We start from the raw sequence: 5,000 nt of genomic DNA, 5'->3' as shown, positions 1-5,000 counted from the left end.
GGCACCAGACTTGCCCTCCAATAGATACTCGTTAAAGGATTTAAAGTGTACTCATTCCGATTACGGGGCCTCGGATGAGTCCCGTATCGTTATTTTTCGTCACTACCTCCCCGTGCCGGGAGTGGGTAATTTGCGCGCCTGCTGCCTTCCTTGGATGTGGTAGCCGTTTCTCAGGCTCCCTCTCCGGAATCGAACCCTGATTCCCCGTTACCCGTTACAACCATGGTAGGCGCAGAACCTACCATCGACAGTTGATAAGGCAGACATTTGAAAGATGCGTCGCCGGTACGAGGACCGTGCGATCAGCCCAAAGTTATTCAGAGTCACCAAGGCAAACGGACCGGACGAGCCGACCGATTGGTTTTGATCTAATAAAAGCGTCCCTTCCATCTCTGGTCGGGACTCTGTTTGCATGTATTAGCTCTAGAATTACCACAGTTATCCAAGTAACGTGGGTACGATCTAAGGAACCATAACTGATTTAATGAGCCATTCGCGGTTTCACCTTAATGCGGCTTGTACTGAGACATGCATGGCTTAATCTTTGAGACAAGCATATGACTACTGGCAGGATCAACCAGGGAGCTGCGTCAACTAGAGCTGAGCAGCCGGCCGCCCGGGAGTGTGTCCCGGGGGCCCGCGCGAACACGCAAGCGTCCGCTCGATTATTCTGCAAACAGGAGGAGGCTGAGCTCCCCTGCACAATACACCTCGAAACCCTCTCAGGTCCCGGCGGCGCGCAGCGCCGTCCTAAGTACTTGGTCGGGTTCGAGAGAGGCGCAATCGCCCGGAGTTTGGCGAGTAGACGCTTTAGGTGCGACCACCCGTGCTCCCAACTGAGCTTGCCGCTGCCGACAGAGGCCCGGGAGCGTGCTGTCGTGGCATTGCCGGCGGGAGACAACACGCGCCACCTACGGTGACCGGCAGCTCCAACGCCAGCGCCACAGAAGGACAAAAGCCCCACTTGGGTGCCGAAGCGAACTCTCCCAGCACAGCGCACGCGCCAACACGTCCGCACAGCTGCGATACAAACCACCTGCGAGAACCGCAGAGGCGACCGAGCAGCAGACGGCGTCGCGGCGCCGAGCGCCGGGCGGCGGCGCATCCTCAGCGCGCACAGTCCTCAATCGGACCAGCACACTGCAGATGTCCACCGCGCTTCGCACCGGGCCCGCGAGGACCTACTTTGGCCGCACGGCGCCGCGTGCAGGGTGCGCCGGCGCGCAGCTGCGCCGCCTGCCGCCTCCGTCGGCCGGCGCGCCTGCCACTGGCCGCCCCCACCAGCCGGCTGTAGCGCGTGCGCCCACGCACCGCGCGGCCAGCACGCCGGGAGGCCCCCCCTCACCGGCCGGGGTCGGTCCCACCCAGCCACCGCCGCGTATCGCTTCACACCCAGATGCCATTCACGTTCGTGGGCATGGTGGGTATCGCTGAAACAACCGGTTGGTAGCTCAACCGATCGTCGCCATCACTGATTTACCTCTAGCGAGAACAACCGCACCACAACGGTTTACCAGTTGTTCATTTGCGTAACGTCACCAGCAAACGTAGACGTCCATCGCCATTTGCAAATTCAACGATTGTTGCATGCCTGTGTCAGGTGTCACGACACACTATGTCTGCCCACATACACGCAACAACATGTGCACGCTTCGCGAACACGTGGAAGGTGGCCCCCGTACGTATGCGATGTCCATTGCGCGAACGACTGTCAACCGGCCTCTGTCGCATGTCGCAGATGTGGAACGCAGTGCACCATGCTGTCACGGTGTGTGAGAAGAGACGACTACGTCTGACAACACGCGCCACTACATCAACAGACGGCTCATGCTGATCGCCATCCAGGGCATACCACACTGCAATCCGGCTCTTATAGGGAGACGACATGTAGCTGAGTGCACAACAGTTGGACCGCATGGGTCGCCGTTGTTGGCGCAGTCGTTGTACGGTCACATGTACCACGATGTATCATTCAGTACATGAGGACCAATGTGCAGTACAGTGTGTGATTTGGACGTACAACATCAGCAGACAGTTGACACAGGCCGTACCACAGCGTAGGCTAAGTGCTTCGCCATGCGAATGCCAATGAACAACTGCGAAGGGCATTGAGCATGTACGTCCTGCTGCCATCCACATTACAGTGTATCGCTGCAAGGTGTTTAACATGAAGCGATACACTGGGGACCAGGCAGTGCGAGTAGCAAACTATATTGCGGGGGTTGCAGGTAGGCAACACTACACTAATTTAACGCGTCGTATGACAATTACAGAGCGGGTTAAGGCCCAACGTGTGTTGGGTTAAGGCCCAACGTGTGTTGGGTTAAGGCCCAACGTGTGTTGGGTTAAGGCCCAACGTGTGTTGGGTTAAGGCCCAACGTGTGTTGGGTTAAGGCCCAACGTGTGTTGGGTTAAGGCCCAACGTGTGTTGGGTTAAGGCCCAACGTGTGTTGGGTTAAGGCCCAACGTGTGTTGGGTTAAGGCCCAACGTGTGTTGGGTTAAGGCGCAACGTGGGTTGGGTTAAGGCGCAATATAGGTTGGGTTAAGGCGCAATATAGGTTGGGTTAAGGCGCAATATAGGTTGGGTTAAGGCGCAATATAGGTTGGGTTAAGGCGCAATATAGGTTAGGTTAAGGCGCAATATAGGTTGGGTTAAGGCGCAATATAGGTTAGGTTAAGGCGCAATATAGGTTAGGTTAAGGCGCAATATGGGTTAGGTTAAGGCGCAATATGGGTTAGGTTAAGGCGCAATATGGGTTAGGTTAAGGCGCAATATGGGTTAGGTTAAGGCGCAATATGGGTTAGGTTAAGGCGCAATATGGGTTAGGTTAAGGCGCAATATGGGTTAGGTTAAGGCGCAATATGGGTTAGGTTAAGGCGCAATATGGGTTAGGTTAAGGCGCAATATGGGTTAGGTTAAGGCGCAATATGGGTTAGGTTAAGGCACAATATGGGTTAGGTTAAGGCACAATATGGGTTAGGTTAAGGCACAATATGGGTTAGGTTAAGGCACAATATGGGTTAGGTTAAGGCACAATATGGGTTAGGTTAAGGCACAATATGGGTTAGGTTAAGGCACAATATGGGTTAGGTTAAGGCACAATATGGGTTAGGTTAAGGCACAATATGGGTTAGGTTAAGGCACAATATGGGTTAGGTTAAGGCACAATATGGGTTAGGTTAAGGCACAATATGGGTTAGGTTAAGGCACAATATGGGTTAGGTTAAGGCACAATATGGGTTAGGTTAAGGCACAATATGGGTTAGGTTAAGGCACAATATGGGTTAGGTTAAGGCACAATATGGGTTAGGTTAAGGCACAATATGGGTTAGGTTAAGGCACAATATGGGTTAGGTTAAGGCACAATATGGGTTAGGTTAAGGCACAATATGGGTTAGGTTAAGGCACAATATGGGTTAGGTTAAGGCACAATATGGGTTAGGTTAAGGCACAATATGGGTTAGGTTAAGGCACAATATGGGTTAGGTTAAGGCACAATATGGGTTAGGTTAAGGCACAATATGGGTTAGGTTAAGGCACAATATGGGTTAGGTTAAGGCACAATATGGGTTAGGTTAAGGCACAATATGGGTTAGGTTAAGGCACAATATGGGTTAGGTTAAGGCACAATATGGGTTAGGTTAACGCGCAATATAGGTTAGGTTAAGGTACAATATGGGTTAGGTTAAGGTACAATATGGGTTAGGTTAAGGCACAATATGGGTTAGGTTAAGGCACAATATGGGTTAGGTTAAGGCACAATATGGGTTAGGTTAAGGTACACATTGTTGTAAGGAAAGGTGTATTGGGGGGGGGGGCGGCGGCGGCGGCCGGTTTGTTGATTGTGATTATAGTAAGTGGATGCCTGCGGCATGATCTGATTTGCCACGTCAGGATGCACCTTTGGCTCATGACAGGCGGCGCTCTGATTCCATGCTTGTGGCAGACCTGTGTCTTTCATTGCTGCCATTGTTTGTGTGCTGTGACAGGAGGCAGTATTGTGATGTTGGGTGTACCCCTGTGTAGGACATGTGTGGATGTTGGTGGCTTAGCTGAGCAATGGTGGTTGTCGGAAGGGTGGGATATTCTGTTTTGTGAGCGGACCTCCCGGTCTGGTTATGATAGTGTGGATTGTCTAATGTGGCGGAGAGGATGCACTGGGTGTTGTTCCATGCTGGTGCTTACATATTGTCTCTGTGCCTGTTACAGGCAGAGAGTAGTGCGTGATAAGAGTGTCTGGTTGACGTGTGGTTGTGATTGTGAGCAGAGTCTTTCAGCATGTATACGGACAGTTGTATACATTATCTGTATTTTGATGGCTCTATCTATTACTAATCAGCGCCGTGTATACGTTTCATCCGGTTCCAGTCGAAACTGTTGTATCTCTGTACATTAGTGACACGGCGAGGCCGCCATGTAGTTACTCGTCTCGGCAGCTTCCACCGGTGTATGGCAAATGATTATAAGGAATCAGTCTAGTCGTCAATACGGATAGTGTGACGTCACATGTTGGGGTGGGGGACGCTGCGCCCTTCCGGTGGGTCATGGCCTAGAAAGACTCTTCCCACGCAGGGGGGCTTGGACTGTCATTGACTCTTCCGAGTAATATACTTGCCGTACGTTTTTGCGACTGCGAGTGCAACGCTCACCGGTACCGACATGGATGGAGCGCCTCCTAGCTGACCGCTGAGCATCTGCATTCGTACAGAGAGCAACGCGATCGCGTCTGTAGCTCGTAAGTGGTACAGCTCGCAGCTCATGTATAGGGACAGCGGGAATGTCGCATATTGGACATAACTCTTCATGAAACGCACGTTATAGGGGTGGATTGCACATTGCGAGTGCGAGCAAAGTCCGCCGTTCATCCGCTGGAGTTGCGAGTTGGGCGGTTGGGGTGGGGCACGAACGGGTGCAGGTGGAGTGATTGCCGGTCCACGGCTTCGTGCGGCAGAGGCGCTGGCGTTGGGGTGCTGTTGTCGAAAGAAGGGCACTGTGGGC

General features: G+C 52.7%; 1 non-coding gene across 1 annotated transcript in view; it reads right to left on the bottom strand.

Annotated features, from left to right (window-relative positions):
* The window catches only part of LOC126434594 (small subunit ribosomal RNA), a 1,910-nt gene extending 1,326 nt beyond the window's left edge, over window positions 1-584 (bottom strand). The window contains exon 1 of the ribosomal RNA XR_007579344.1: window positions 1-584. This exon is cut by the window's left edge and continues 1,326 nt beyond it. This is a non-coding gene — a ribosomal RNA (small subunit ribosomal RNA).
* Between the last annotated feature and the right edge of the window lie 4,416 nt (window positions 585-5,000).

This window comes from Schistocerca serialis, unplaced genomic scaffold (genome assembly GCF_023864345.2).
Source record: "Schistocerca serialis cubense isolate TAMUIC-IGC-003099 unplaced genomic scaffold, iqSchSeri2.2 HiC_scaffold_1192, whole genome shotgun sequence".
NCBI lineage: Eukaryota > Metazoa > Arthropoda > Insecta > Orthoptera > Acrididae > Schistocerca > Schistocerca serialis.
The sequence above is the reverse complement of the archived record's forward strand: the minus strand, read 5'-3'. Positions and strand labels throughout refer to the sequence as shown.